We start from the raw sequence: 17,070 nt of genomic DNA, 5'->3' as shown, positions 1-17,070 counted from the left end.
TGTGTATTTTTTTAATGAATTTTTTAAGTGGACGCATCCCAAAAACATGAAATTTTTGTGTGCTCCCCAAGAAATTATTGAAAACTAATCCAAAATCAAAACTTCTTTTTTCATAGTGTGTAGAATAGAGTCTAGTTTCTATAAAATAAACTCTTACAAAATTTGATAAACAAGCTAAAATCTACACCCCAATTAGTACATGCTGGTTTTTGAGAGAAAATGGGCACACTTTCAAAGAAAATTATAGTTGAAAGGCTTGAAATAGTATGAATTTGAAATAAATTATATGGTTATATAGCTAACACAGAGATTTACAATATCATTTGACTTGATTTTATTAATACTAAACCACAAGGAAACTTGAAGGAGAGCACAAAAGAAAAATCAAGTATTTTTTGTATGCTTGCTATAAAATATGTCTAAGACCAATTTAGAGCCTCCAAACCTTTGGATTGGATCCCAAAGGAAAATTCAAGCCTTAAGCTCGGTGGTATCCAATACTTGATATAGTGCATGCACACTATTTAAAGAAATTTTATACTCAAGGCTTATATAGTAGGCACATGCTATAATGTACACACACGTTGTAAGCCTTGTATTTCAATAGAGGGGATGAATAGGGGGAGAGGGAAGGAGAGGGGTAGAGAGTGAGAGAGGGTAGAGAGTAAGAGAGAAAAGGGGATGGGGATAGAGTAGGGGATAGGATGTAGAGAGAGAGTGAGAGGATGGAGGAGGGGGAGAGAGAGAGAGAGATAGAGAGAGAGAGAGAGAGAGAGAGAGAGAGAGAGAGAGAGAGAGATTGGATGGAGAGATAAGGCTAGAGAGAGAAGGGGATGGGAAAAGAACATGAGATATGATGCAGAGAGAGAGGGATTAAGGTAGAGTGGAAGAGTAAGAGAGAGTATGGAATGGAGAGGGAGAAAGGGAGGAGAGTAAGATAAATAGAGATAGAGATGAAGAAAGTAGGGGAGGGAGAAAGGGAGAGTGAGAGGGTAAGGTAGAGAGAGTGAGAGAGTAGTGGATGGGGTAAACAGTATGGGATATTATGCAAAGAAAGAGAAAGAGGATGTGGTAGGGGGAGAGAGAGAGGGGGAGGGTGGGGTAGGGTGGGGGTTGCTCTTGTTTTGTGTGGTTTCCAATAGTGCACACATACTATGGAGAATTCCATAGCACATACACCCTATGGAGAACTATATAACACATACGCACTATTGGATATTTTGAAAAAAAAGGTGTCATCTTTTTGGCACCACAACTTGCTACATTCACCCATATATAGCTCACTCCATCAAAGAAAGCAAGCATAAAAAGTAACAAGAGAAACCCCTCCAATGCAAACAAGGGATAGGTGACAAGAAATAGAAAAGGATGGACATGATGAACTATATGTCAAGGAACCAAAATCAAGGGGCACATGAAATACATAATAGTTTTGTGAGGTGATCACACTTTGGACATGAATCATGAGGATAATATCATTGAAGAAACACTCACTTGACATAGGTAGATGCGGTTAAAAGGAAAGTATCAATGTGCCCCACCCCACCCCCACCCGACCCACCCCCCCCCCCCCCCCCCCCCCCCCCCCCACTTAACCCCCTCCCATGGGACTTAATTAGTAGTCTAGATATAATAAGGCACAAGATGTGATAGATCCCATGAAGATTGATTAAAAAAATGACACTTTATTTGAATATGTTTGCATAAACATGCTTACTAAAGATGTCAAAAAGATCAAAAGAGCATAAGAGTGGTATAATAGAAAGTGTAGCCCAAGATGAGTTATCCCATGTAACAAAAATGATTTTTGGATCTAAAACAACCAAGATATACACCAGAGAGAGAGAAAATGCAAAGAAATGAATAGACTATATCTAGACCAGAATCTAGAAAAACAATTAGCATCATTGGAAAGAGAAAAAAAAAGGATTTCCAACAATATAAAGTTCTCCAAAATGGAGACTGGATGCTCAAGATATGTCTCCCAGAGTACAAAATAGAATCCTTGGCTTTGATAGAAAAATACCACCAAATAATGTCAAAACTCAAAAATATCTACACCAGTATGATAGGTCTAGAATAATCTTTTTGGCAATATTTCATTTGTAAAAAAAGAATTTTGTATGACTGAGATATGGCCAAAAAATCACATGTAGTTCCAAATAAAGCTAGAAGGGCTAGTAGGGATGTTGATGCAATGGCAACATCAGTTAATGACAAGCCCAAATTTGATAGATAAATGGTCATCACTAGAAAAAAGATCCCCTTACTAGAAAAACTTGCCAAAAAATATTTAGGTTATAGGAAAAAATTCCCTTGTTATAAAATTCACTTATCACCAAAGAATGAAGGAGGTTAGTGCCATATAGAAACTAGTGGCAAAAAAAAAATCACTATACTTGGTAAATTGCTGGAGGTAAAACCCAAAAGCTAATGCAAATATAAGGAAACCACCTATGCATTTTGAAAAATTACCAATGAAAAAAAAACACCATAAAGTCGACATGAAAATGTCAAAAAAGTAAAGAAAACTACCTTTAAATGTCAAATTCACTTTAATAAATGTAAAAAAAATGCCTAAGAAAAGGAAAAAAAATCTATTGGCCAAAAATAACAAATTATCATCCAAAAAGATGCATACAGCACTGACATAGGTCCATGTGGCACGATGGAGGTCACATAAATGTGGGGCCAACACGATGAGTGGAGGGGCCTAGCATTGTGATGTGGAGTCTAATCAAACTTTGAGGTTAAATTTTCCTCCTTTATTCAACATAGTTTCCCCCTAGATTACTTATCAAACTTGGAGGTTAAATTTTCCTCCTTTACTCAACATAGTTTCCCCCTTAAATTACTTCTACAGGATTTTTGGGGTAGTGCCTAGAAGATGGGGTCAAGGGGCAGTGCCCCTTGTGGGATCCTAGGGCAATGCCCTAGGTGCACTCCTTGTCATAGTACAAGGTGGGGTCAAGGGAAAATTCCCCCATGAGAGTTTTTGGGGGTAGCACCCCCAAAGCCAAAAATGATTTTACTCTTGTAAAAGGCATTGGCTTCTATTTTCCTATTGGATGACTTATTCTAGCCCTAAGTTTGTAAGCGAAAAAAAGATTGTATGAAATGGCTTAGGGTTAGGGATTTCATAATGTATGATGCTATTGTAGCTTCTTGAGATGGTATTGAGTTGTAAGGGATTGAGGATTATAATCACTAGATAATAATAATATTAGACTTTTTGTTGGTGGATGTATCCTAGGGATTGGGTGAACCACATTAAATATTTATGTCTTGTGTTCTCTTCCACATGATTTATTATTTTATGATATTGGTTATATTTGCATGTAATTTTTATTTACGTTTGTGGTTAATCCTAACACCTAGGTGCTCCTCTGGTGGTGAATTAGGATAAGTTAGCCACTAAAAGGTGCAATCAAGGCCAAGACGAGCTACATGGAGGCTAAGAAAGTCAACATGAAATACAAAAGGGCATATGCAACCTTACTAATAAATAATAAAAAGCATGCACCAATTTATTTTATTTTATAGTTTCAAAATAACATAATCTTGATATTTGTGCTCAAGTCATATGATACAGGCCAATTTTTTTTTCCTTAGATTTCCAAACTTGACATGCTTTACACAAAAATAGGAATTTTTAGGCACTGTGAATCCAACCATGAGGTTTTTTTGAGCCTGACGTGCTTTGAAAAAAGGCTCACCTCAAGATTCAATAAAAACTCCTCTAAAACCTTCATACCCTTGAAGCTCAGAATATCTTCAAAAATGAGAATATAAAACAACATATTTGTTCTCTAATACCATGTAGAAGTGTTCAAAACCATATTCATAGAGCCCAAGAATCACCTACATGAAAAATAAATCATCACAAGGAAGAATGGAGCTATCAAAACTTGTTGAAAAAATTGATCAATTGTATATTGCCTTTGATGTTACACAAAATGTCATATCTTTTCCATTCAGTTTCTACTGAGCTCACTCAAGTGATTGAGATAGTTTCCTGTGTCTAATGAGTGTTTTAGTGTTTACTAAATTTAGAAGATAGTGTCTATTGAGTTCACTTGGGCACCAAAGAGAAGTTTGCAGAAGTTCAGTGTTAACCGAGCTCACTTGGTTAACAAAGTAAATTTGGCATGGAACAAGTGTTAACCAAGCTCAATTGGTTACATAAGGGAAGTTTACAAAGTTTTAGTGTTAACCTGATTCACTTGGTTAACATAAAAAAATCATTTTAGAAGTTAGTGTCTACTGAGCTAGGTTGCCTAACAAAGAATTTTCTTATTTTGGCATATTGAGTTTAATGGATTTGTTCATTGGTTCTAACTGAGTAAAGAGATGAAGAATTATTGTTATAAGTTGTATTAAAGCCAACTTGACAATATATATGATATAAGTATAAGGTCAAGATGACGATTGAATGTGTGAGAAGGTGTCGAAGAAAAAAAGATGCTTAGAGGAAGTGAATTGGAAGGATAAACATAATATCCTTGTTGGGCTGCAAAGATTCATTTGATCAAGAAGGATCAAGTATTCGAGCTAAAATTAAGATCTAAAATCAATAATACAATTGCATCAGCAATTGGGTCATTTCTATTGGAAATATAAGAATAGTAATTGAGAGGGGAGGGGTGAATCAATTACCACTAAAATAAATCCCAGATCCCTTAGATGTCAGTACAAAATAAACTCTAAAAATTGAATATTGTTGATGCTTGACAAACACACATAAAATAGTGACTATGCTCAGTAAGTACTTAACATGCAAATCTTAGATGTTATCTATGATTACCATTATCTTAACTTAGATGCAAGCACATAAAAGAAAATAGCATGAACACATTTGACACCAGGATTTAATGTGGAAACCCAATTTGGGAAAAATAACCAATTTCAAAGTTAGTTAACATTTTCACTCTTTTGAAGTGAGCCCTATTAGGATCCAACCCTATTAAAGGTTACAAAACACACTATTAGATGTGATCCTATTAAAGGATTTAATCACCCTATTAGGAGTGGCCTTGTTAGAAGTCTTTAGACAATTCAATAGAACTGCCACCTTGTTAGAGGTTTTACAAATAGTTGTTAAGCTAACTCTCTCAAGAGATTTAGAATATTGCTACAATGGTTAGAGAGTAACAATGAGATGACCTAATTTCTATTGCAACTAAATTACTGATTATAGATCTCTATTCTAGCTTACACTTGATCTTTCTTGATCATATATATATTTTTAGCTTTACAAGAATATTTTGCTTATCCTTTTGATTTACTTCCTTACCACATCATTAGATCTTCAAAATTTTCCATGTATTCACACTCTTACACACTTTCAAATTCATAGCTTGATGTTGTACTTATATCATTCATATTGTCAAGTTAGCTCATATACAACTTAGAATAATTAACCTTCATCACCTCAGTCAGCTAGAACCAATAGATAAATCAATTAAACTCAATATTCCAAAATAAGAAAATCCTTTGTTAGTCAACCTAGCTTGGTAGATACTAACTCAAAAGTTATTTTTTTGTGTGAACCAACTGAACTCGGTTAACACTGGATATTCATGAAGATCTTTTGGTAACCAAGTGAGCTCGATTAACACTAGTTCCATCCAACATTTCCTTCATCAACCGAGTGAGCCTGGTTAACACTCATCTTCTATAGACTTTCCTTTGATGCCCGAGTGAACTAGATAGACACTGGTTTTTGAACTAGGAAAACACCATAATGCTTAGTAGACATAGAAAACTATCTTCACTGCCTGAATGAGCTTGGCATGTACTGACTTATAATGATATGAAATTTGTGTAACATCAAGGACAATACACAATTAATCAATTTTATCCACAATCTCCTTCTTTTGCATTGATGGCAACACAACATGTCATACCATAATGAAATTTTGGAACAAGAATAAAGTAAGGAACATATCCTTGTTTTCATTTTGATTTACATATATGAAAACTTTCTCTATCATTATGAACTCTTTTTGCCTTTGGTTTCTCTCTCTGTTAGGAAACTTCTTCCAAATTCATTCTCCCTCTTAGACATCTCTATGATAGCATGCTTCTCTCTTACAACAAACATCTCCTAATTAAATTTCTTTTTGAGATATGATAGTAAACTTCTCCCTCTTTGACAACACATACCAAAGACAAATTATGTTAATATCAATATACCTCACATAACAATTTGTTTGCAATATGCCTTTGTCAATACTTCACCAACTGATTGATCTTCAATAGGTTTTGGTTGATGCATCACTAAACTTTATTTAGTGAGCTTCAGATAGGGGAATGACCCTTAGCTTACCTCTTAGATATAGAAATGCATCTTTAGGTAATGGCTTGGTGAATATGTCTGCAATCTGTTCTTTTTTATTTACATATTCTAATTTGACTTCTTTATCCTATACTAATTCTCTTAAGAAGTGATATTTTATGGCAAGGTTCTTTGTTTTGGTATGTATCACTAGATTCTTTGATATATTGATTGCACAAGTGTTATCATAGTATATGACTACCGGATCTTTGATCTCTATCTTCATTCCTTCCAATAGTTTTTTGAACCAAACAATGTTAGAACAATTAACTATTGCTACCACATATTCTACCTCTGTTGTAGATTGAGAGATGCAATTTTGTTTCTTTCTTGTCCAAGACACTAGTCTTTTACCAAGAAAGAATGCTCCACCAATATTTTTTTTTTTTGTCATCAAGACTTCTTGCCCAATCAGCATTAGTAAGCACCTTCAAGTCTATATTGCCTCTTAGTTTGTACCATAAGCCATAGTCTTTAGAACCTTTTATATATCTCATGATTCTCTTGATTTCCATCATGTGATTTATCTAGGATTTGCTAAGAATCTTGCCATCGTACCAACTACTAATGCAATATTAGGCCTTGTATGCACTACATACTGCAATTTTCCAATCATTGATATGTATGTGGTCTGATCTACTTCTTTGGAATCATCATTCTTGGAAAGCTTGTGTCTAGTACACATAGGGGTTCCAACTAGTCTTGAATCTTCCATTCCAAACTTCTTTATATCTCCTTGATATACTTAGATTGAGTGATGTAGATACAATTTTTGCTTTGCTATATCTGCAACCAAAATTTTTTTTTTATCTCACCAAACATGGACATTTCAAATTCTTTACTCATTTCTTCTAAAAAATGCTTTGCAAAAGTCATAATTTCCTATGAATAAATTATCATCAACAAATATTTCTACCAACACAATCTTCTTGTCTGGTCCTTCTTTGATTTATAGACTACTATTTTAATTTGTTCTTTAAAAGACAATCTGTATCATGTAAGTATGAAGTCTTTCATAAGAAGCTCTGGGAGCTTGCTTGAGACCATATAATTCTTTGTGTAATTTTTAAATCATGTATCTTTTGCTAGGATCTACAAAACCTTCTGGTTGTTCAATTAGACTTCCTCATCAAGAATTCCATTCAAGAATGCATATTTAACATTCATTTGATACACTTTAAATCCTCTGTGTGTTGCATATGCTAGCAAAGTTCTAACACCTTCTAATCTTGCAAAAGGAGAATTTTTTTTTACCATAATCAATACCTTCTTCTTGAGAATAGCCTTTGCAAACCAATCTTGCTTTGTTTCTAGAAACTTTTCCATCTTCATTTAGCTTATTTTTGAACACCCACTTTGTTCCAATTAGATTTTTATCCTTGGGTCTAGGAACAAGAGTCCAAGTTTTTTTCTTTTCTATCTATTCTATCTCTTCATTCATTTTTTCAATCCAAATTTCATTATGAAATGTATCCTTAAAATTTCTTAGTTCAAATTTAGCAAGTAAACATGAACCTTTTAATTTGCTTCTTGTCATTGTTCCATCACATTTTTTTCCAATGATCTGATCTGGTGCATGATGCCTTCTAACATATCTTGCTAACATAGGTTATTTGGATTTGGAATTAGTTCTACTAATTTCATCATGAACTTTATTATAAAGCTTAGGTCCTATTGTTTATGACTCAAGTCCATCAAACTCGATTTGAACTAGCTTAATAGCTTCTGACTATGGCTCAGGTCCTTGAGACGGTGACTCAAGTTGCACTGGCTATAACTTAGTAACTATTCAAGATTTTGGCGACTCAAGATATGAAGTCTCCTTTATTTTAGATAGGTTTGGTATGGTATTAGGTTCATAGTATACAAATCTTCTATAATCCTCTAGCTCTTTGTTTCTTTCTTCTTCACTCTTTTTTGAAAACTCATCAATCCTAACATGTGCACTTTCTATGATTTTATGAGTAGAAAAATTCAAACATTTGTATTCTTTACTTCTGTAGGAGTATCCTAAGAAAATGACTTCATCATCCTTGACATCAAATTTTCCTTTTCTAGATTCATTCAAAATATAACATTTGCTGCCAAATATTTTCAAGTGAGTTACATTAGGTTTGTAGCCATACCATAGTTGATAAGGATTTTTGTTTGAATCTTTCTTTAGTTGTACTCTATTCAAGGTATGAAATGCAATGCTAATATCTTCCTTCTAGTATTTTATAGCACATTCTTTTCAATCATTAGGGTTTTGGGATGATGGATCTATTTCTTCTTTCAGCTATACTATTCTATTGTGGAGTACAGAGTGCTAATACTTGTCTTTTGATCCCTCCATCAATGCAACAATTATTGAATTCATTCGAGATGAATTCAACACCTCTATCTAATCTTAAACTTCTTAATCTCTTTCCAATTTCTTTTCCTACTTTTGCTAGATACCACTTGAATTTTTGAAAAGCTTTGGATTTTTCTTTTAGATACATTATAGTCATCATTCTAGAATAATCATCAAGAAAAAGAATGAAAAACTTTTCTCCACTATAACTCTCTATTCCAATAGGTCCACATAAGGCTGTATGCACAAGTTCTAATACTTCTCCTGACTGGTAGTTTTTTCTTTTAAAACTAGTCTTTCCCATCTTAGCAATTTGAGAATTTTTGCATAGACCCATATTAGGCTTCTTCAAACTAGGAATACCTCTTACTCTTTTATGTTTTCTTATCTAAACCAGATTATCAAAGTTTACATGATATAATCTTTTGTTTCATAACCAACTTTCTTCTACTTGAGCAATAAAACATGAACTTTCACTAAGATCAAGATAAAATAGATTACCTTTTGTTTTCTTGCCAGATCCAACTAGATTTCCTTTTCCATCCAGTAGTTTGGCCTGTCCATCCATGAATTCTACCTTGAATCCAATGTTATTCAACTATGCCACACTTAGCAAATTTTTCTTTAGTCCTTCAACCCGATAAGCATTATCACATACAAGTTCCATTGACAAAGAAATACATCCTTTTCCTTTTATGTTACAAGGTTCATTGTTTCCAAACCTCACACTACCTCCATCATAATGTTCCATGTGTTCAAATTTTGTTTTGTCTCTAGTCATATGATATGAAAAAAAACTATTAATAATCCATATATTATTTTTGATAACATGAGAGATAAGTGTCATTTTATCTCCTTCATCATCAGATTCATCTTTTACTATAATATATACCATTTCATCTTCATTGTTATAAGAATCTTTAGCCATCAAACAAGATTTCTTAATTTTTTCCTTGTAGTTCTTTGAATCCTTCTTGCCTTTGTGCTTATTGCTTTTCTTTTCATCTTTTTTTTCTTTTTGTGGATATCTTGCAACAATGTGACCAACATTTTCTCAAGAAAAATAGATTAGAGGAACTTTTACTTTGTACTTTCCTCTGCCTTTGGAATACTTTCTTGCAAGTAGAGCTTCAATAACTTCAAGGTCACTATCTGAACTTTCTTATGTTTCTTCTTCTTCACTTCATGATTGACTGGACTTTGATTTCTTACTCTTTTTCTTGAGCTTCAAATGCAGACTCAATAACCTTTGAAATAGTAACATAGTTATCAAAGTGATCTAACTCAAAAGCTATTAGTCTTCCAACTAGAGCATCCAAAGATATTTTATTATTTGGATCACATCTTATCTTTTAAATAGTAGACATTCTAATTGCATAAATAGGAAGAAGAGTTCTAAGTACCTTGATTACAACTATTTTCTCTTCAATGTCTCCTCCAAATGCTTTGATTGCACTTACACTTGCTATGATTCTTTCCACATATTTTCCATCTCTTAGCTCTTCTTACATTTTCATCTTCTCCATATATGTCTTTTAGTTTGGTCCACATCTCATGAGTTGTTTTGTAGTCTTTAACTTCATCAAATTTAGCATAACTAAGAGCAAATGCAATATCAATCATCATGATGTTATGATTCTTCTTTTCAGCAATATCTTCAATTGATATTGTTCCAGTGGGAATCTTGGATTCAACATCAAGATATTTGCAACCCAGATCACTAATGGTAGCCAAATGTAACCTTATAAGTCCTTTCCATGCTACAAAATTATCTTTTTTCAGCTTGGGAATCTCTCTTCTATAAGACATCCCGATCTTTAGCTTAGCTCCTTGAAACCTTCTCTGCAAGCACCAAAATCTTTGATACCAATTGTTGGAAATATAAGAGTAGTAACTAAAAGGAAGGGAAGAATTAGTTACCACTAAAATAAATTCTAGATCCCTTAGATGTTTGTACAAAATAAATTCTAAAAACTAAATATTGTTGATGCTCGACAAATACACATAAAATGTTGTAACTCAGTAATAATTGAATATGCTCAATAAGTACTCAACACACAAATCTTAGATGTTATCTTTGATTACCATTATCTTAACTTAGATGCAAGAACATAAAATAAAATAGGATGAACACATTTGACACCAGGATTTAACGTAGAAACTCAATTTGGAAAAAGCACCAATTGCAACTAGTTATGATTTTTACTCTTTTGAAGTGAGCCCTGTGTTGGTGTTTGAAAATGTTACCCATTTCCAATTACCCCAATGAGAACAAAATGCATCTAGGGGCAGCTAACTTCCATTATCAACACATCCATTCAGACACCAGACCAACTATAAGGCTATACTCCTTCTGCACTTTAGGCTCTCCAAAACATAGGCAGGTGAACCTATAGATTCCTTATATGGTACCAGTTGTCAAAGCATACACTGAATCTATTATGAAGCAGATAAAACCCTTGTTTCTCCTAATAACTCATGAAATAACATAAATCTACAGTAGCTCAATGTAGATCTAAGAACCTCATAAGCTAAGTGAGAGCATTCTATTATAGCTCTTCAACATGAAAGGGGAAAAGCATTTGATTTTTGATGTTGATTTCAACAACCATTAGACATGCAATAGTGAGAAAGTAATGACCCTGTAGCTGATTAGTGCCTAGTCCATTGGGCAAATTCATGGATCACAAAGATACATACAAATATTTGAGACATATGTGTATCTTCAGATATAGATCTATCTATTTAACTTGTAAATAGACATCTATGTTCAATTTAAAATCTCGTTCTTACCTGATATCCTCCTCAATAAATCTGCAACCCTGTTGATCTCTATGAAGCATTTACACAATTCTTTGAAATATCAGCAACAATGAAACAACATACAATCTTAGGGGACTATAACTACGACCTAAGCTCTTTGTTCAGAGATCATAAAACATTGAAATTCAATGAGAATGGAGACAAGATTCAACTGAAACTTAATCATCTGCTGCTCTTTGCATTATTTCCTTGAAAATATACAATCATATGCATGAAATGGAAGACATGTAAACAACCTAACAAATCTGAACTATCTGTATTTATCTTCCTACTGCTGTTCATACAAGAAGAATATTGCTGAAGAAAAATGGTGTCATAGTCATGGAAACATGTCAAAATACTGGAACCAATGGTCTCACAGTGCAAAAATTGAAATCCCTAATGGTATCATAGCAATGAACTTTTTCTTCATAGAAACTGGAAACAATACAAAGAGGAAAAGAAAAGTAGATATAGGAAAGAGTTAATTCCCGGATCTGAATCTGCAACTGACATCTATCCACCTTGAAAAACCGTCTCAACAGATTCAAAACAACTTTCAAATCTTTTCCCTCCAATGATGAATCAAATCCCTTTCAGTTATGGCTCTAAAAGTAACAAATATCTGAAACTATGATTGAATAAATTTCTGATTTGATTCTTGATATTTTACTCATGGTAAAAATGAAAATTAGTTTTAAAAATGACTCTTTAAAAGCCAACGAAATATTCTAGAATCGATTTCCTTCATATTCAGACCTTACTAGGCCTTCAAAACTACCCTGCAACCACCTTTGATACTTTATGATCAAATCTGTTCACTGCATTGAGAATGCCTCAGATTTCACAAAACTGCTTACAAACTAAACCGGTGAAGACCTATGCAAAATTTGATCCTAAATTCAAAAAATTTACTTTCTCCCAGTTCCAACGGTATGTTGCACTGCTTGTTTTTGATAAAAAATGCCCCTAATATGGCAATTTGAAAATCTGATTCCCATGACTGAATCAGACCATTTACAATGAAAAATTAAAAAAGTATATAGTCTAAACTATATAAAAATTTTAATACATTTAAATTTTCCATCTTATGCGTTGATCCTCCTTGAAATTTCATTTCACTTTCAATAACATGTCTCCTTCAATCTGCTGTTGCCATGTGGCAAATGTTGATTGGCTGTGACCTTTTGAGATATTTATAATTAATATATTAATTAATCCTTTTTATTTCATCATCTCGTAGAAATGGAGGCTCTGCACAAATCCATTCACGCCCTTACACAAAGGAATTCCCTTTACATCTTTACGACCTTCGACGTAAGGCCAAACCCTTTCAAATTTTGATTTACGCCTTTACGCCTCCTTTACACCCATAGGGGTTACTCGTGCCATCGGGAGCCTCTAAAAATTGTCTTACGCTCTCACGAGAGTGAATTCCACGGAGGAATGTAAAACTTTTGAGATCGAATTACGCTCATACGTGAGTGTAGCCCCCTAGACACTTTTGTAATCAACTTCCATTTTTACGCGAGCATGGAAATCACACTCCTCGGGCCTCAAAATTATTGGCTTTTGACCCACGAGCCTCGCACATGAGGCTGCAGCTCCAACAGCCTTGTGTCTTTTAAGACAGTTAACTTTTGTGTGTTATTCTATTTGAACATTAAAAAGAAACTCCCCACGACCCATGTGGGATAAGTGATATTAAAAGAAACCATGCCCTGTTGATTTCGTGGATGATCTTGTGAATGCGCAGACTCTTCATTTCCTTGCATGAGGTTTTTTTACTCCTTCACAGGTGTGGAGGCTTGTCCTTAGTGCATGCATTTTTTTTTACTGAGTCTCCCACATTGAATCTGCTCTTTCTCATTCTGATGCGGCTTTCTTCAACATTTTCAAGCTTTTGAAAGCAACTACCTCTGTTTTGACTATGTGGAGCTCTTACTGCGGGTTTATATGGTGGCTGTGTGGACTTGCCTTCATAGTTGAAGTCGATTGCCTTGATCTAATCCACTTCATACATACAATCATACAATGCATACAATTCTTTCTTGTTAGAAAGACCAGCAAATACAAGCTCTCAAGTAGATACTCTGGCATTGTTAAATGTGTTTGCCCCGATTGCGTTGAACTGCAATACACCAAAACATGTCTATCAAAAACTGCTATATGGTCATATCCAACAAGCTGTGTAACATTTTCGTCCTCCATTGGCACGGGTTCTTCTTTAGCTGCGGGCTTTTGCTTGGGAATCGGCTGCTTTCTCTTGCGTGGTCCTTCATTCAAAACCATGGGCTCCCTCTGTTCTTTAGTGTGGATTCTCTTTCTAAAATGTGGATGCTTATTAAAAATAGTAGCTTGTGCTCTATTCAAGCATCGAGCTTTCTTTTCCTTTCTTAATTTCTCCACACAGAGCTTTGTAAGGGTATCTCTTTCCTCTGTGCAATGGTAGCGACTTCCTCTATTAAAACTTTGGCTTCCCTTTGTTTTGTATCTCTTTTTAAGTGCAATGATAATTATAACTATAATAGCAAGTTTCCTCTCACTTGTGATTGTCTATAGAGGCAAGCCAATGAAATTTGTAATTTACATCTCCCTTACATGCAAACATAGTAGTAATGATGAATTAGAAATCCCTTTTTGCTATGGCCATTACACATATATCCCATTTCACTTTGCAATGATATGTGTACATGCCAAGACATGAACATGAAAAGAATTTTTATAATATCCTTTTGAAACACCTTCATTCCTTGACATCTCATCAGTTTGAAGTAATTAGCCGGGCCCAGAAAGTGGGTCCGGCTAAAAAAAATTTTGTTTTCAAATGACTAAAGTCTCAAACTGATATGCTGAACATCTGATATCGATTTGAATCAAAATCTATCATTGAAACATCATTTTAGCTCATTTTATCACTTATCTGCAACTTTTGACTTTTTGCTAACAGGGCTTCTTGGTTGGCTTTAAAAACTGATCAAAACACCTGACCGGGCTCTGAGATCTGACACACTGAATCTTTTTTTTTGCACTCTTCTACCCTATCAAATCTCATCTTATGAAGAATTCCTAGTCAAAAGATATTCGCCATCAAAGTTGCCTTCTTAGAATCACCTGCAAACAAACATGTCAGAAAATAACAAACTGGGCTTGGAATTGACCTTGAAAACTGGACAAATGAACACTTGGGAAGACAAAAATTGGGGCATTATTTCTCTTTCATGAGGAAAATATGAATCTACAATTTGGGCTCATGACAAATCACAGGACGCAAATGGCGAATGTTCAAAATAGGCTACTCAGAATTTTGCAACTAAGAACAGCGACTGAAGGTGATTTTAGAAAATAGAATTGGCCTGGAAAAGTGTGCAATCGATTTTTTCATGACTTGCAAACTAGCACACTTGGAGTATTTCCAGAGGACAACACAATGGTACAATCCATTCAATCTCACCAATCACAGATCAGGAGATATGATGTCACGAATAGGGGTTCCAATCAATCTAGAAATGTTGATACCAGTAAAAGTTAGAAAATCCATTTGGAATCACGTTTGAAAACTGATCAAACAAATTCATCAAGAACTAAAAATTGAAACATGACAAGTCTCTGATGTCTACAATGCAACACAAAAGTAATTTCAACATTTGGGTCAACTGGTCAAAAGTTACAACATGTCAAACAAGGCTTCCCAGAAATTTGAATACTTTGCAAAAACATGAAAACAATAATTGACCAACTTCGAGGGATTCAAAACCTAGTCAAATGAACTCAAAATGACTCCAAATCTAAAACATAGGTTCTTGGGTATAGACACAAGATAATCTCAAAGTGGCAAGTCATGACACAATTCTGGGCAAAAGATATTCGAGTTCAAACACAAGCTCCTGTCGTTGTTTGACACTTAGGTGAAAATGCAAAATTGATACTAGCTAAAAACAGAATTTTGCCAAATGACTCAAAAACTCAACTTAACTTCACGAAGTACTTAGGCATGCTAAATGAAAGGTGCTAGAAGCATTAAACACCTTTGGGGTCTTGAATGGATAGCCGAGTACAACCAAGCACATATGCATTTTAAAAGCATTTAAGGGCTTGATTTTTTCAACGTTGCTCAAAATCGAGAAAGCAATTTTGAGCACCAATAGTGGCTCTATCTGGGAATGCATGCCCCTTGTGGGCATGGCAAGATTTCAAATCTCTAGGAGAAGCAGACCACATACTTGACAGCAAAAAATTCTTGAACAGCTTTATTGAAAACAAGGAAACTACTCTTAATTATGTACAGGAGATGGCCCCAGGCCATTGAAAAGTTTCAAAACTTTTTACCTCTGCCATATACCTTATTTTCATTCACATTCTCTTGAGGAAAACTGAAACTCTCATTCTTCCTTGTCTTACCCAACACATTATTATTCACAATCAGCTCAATAGGTAAAACAAAAATATCATCATTTTCATAGTGCAAATAAAAATTAGACATACTTTCTTCATCTTGCCCACTATGAAAAAATGGATCAACATGACCATAACAACTGATATCAAGCTGAAACTGATCACTTCTAACTGAATCATGGATTCTTTCAACTAGAAACACAAAGTGCTCATATTCAACTTCATTCAACAAGTTACATGGAGCAGATTGTAACTCACCTTGTGCCTCTGGGTGTGAAGAGTATGCAGAATATGATTTCTGCCTACTTGCAACCATGTTACTCATCAAGTCAGATTTATCATTTTCTGAAACCTCTTCACATTCTTCAAACAACTGATTAGTTACCAAAATTGAAAACTCATTTTGAAAGTGCTGATCTAAACTATGTTGACCACTATCATCTTCTTCATCAAACTAAAAGTTAGAATACACCCTGAACTTATCTTTACAAGACTTATCAGCACATGAAGAAAATCTATAACTGGATTGACAACACTCACCGTTTTCCACTTCACAATATGAAACATTAAAACAATGTTCAGCAAGATCAACATGAAAAGAATCTAAAACAGCATTAAAATTTCCTTCATTAACATTCCCTACATCCAGCAAATCGTCATGTGCAAAAACATTTGAGGTTCTGTTATATACATCTCCAAAGTCTAACCAAGATTGTTCGGATTCTACCTCTTTTTCCACATCAAACTTTGGGGAATTGATTTGACTGAATGAGAAAGTATTATGAGAGAACATATGAAGATCCTTAGAGATACTTACGTGCTTTTCAAACTCACAAGCCAACAATTCTGAAATTTCATCGGAGCTCAAGAAGATTGCCTCACAAATCTTCTCCCAGCCGTGGTTATCATCTGGATAATATGAAGAACTTACAACAATAGGATCCTTAGTGTAACAATATGAAATATCAACATTTTTACAACATTCTTTCTTATCATAGCAATCACTATATCTACTGTTGTTACAACTTTCTTCAACTTCATATGTACTGTAACAAAATTTATCTTCTCTTTTATATCCATCTTTTTCATGCTGATTGCTATTACCTAATTCATTAACATTTGAATCCATCTCTTCACATTCAGAAGATAGATTATCTTGCTCTACAGACTCGTTGTATTCATTACTACCTTGGCTTTCAGC

At 34.3% G+C, this 17,070-nt stretch overlaps 1 pseudogene; it reads right to left on the bottom strand.

The window, feature by feature from the left end:
* The window catches only part of LOC149534487 (putative flavin-containing monooxygenase 1), a 28,771-nt pseudogene extending 15,005 nt beyond the window's left edge, over positions 1-13,766 (bottom strand).
* Positions 13,767-17,070: the final 3,304 nt, after the last annotated feature.

This window comes from Cupressus sempervirens, chromosome 10 (assembly GCF_028749045.1).
Source record: "Cupressus sempervirens isolate cs-2001-9-10 chromosome 10, ASM2874904v1, whole genome shotgun sequence".
NCBI lineage: Eukaryota > Viridiplantae > Streptophyta > Pinopsida > Cupressales > Cupressaceae > Cupressus > Cupressus sempervirens.
The sequence above is the reverse complement of the archived record's forward strand: the minus strand, read 5'-3'. Positions and strand labels throughout refer to the sequence as shown.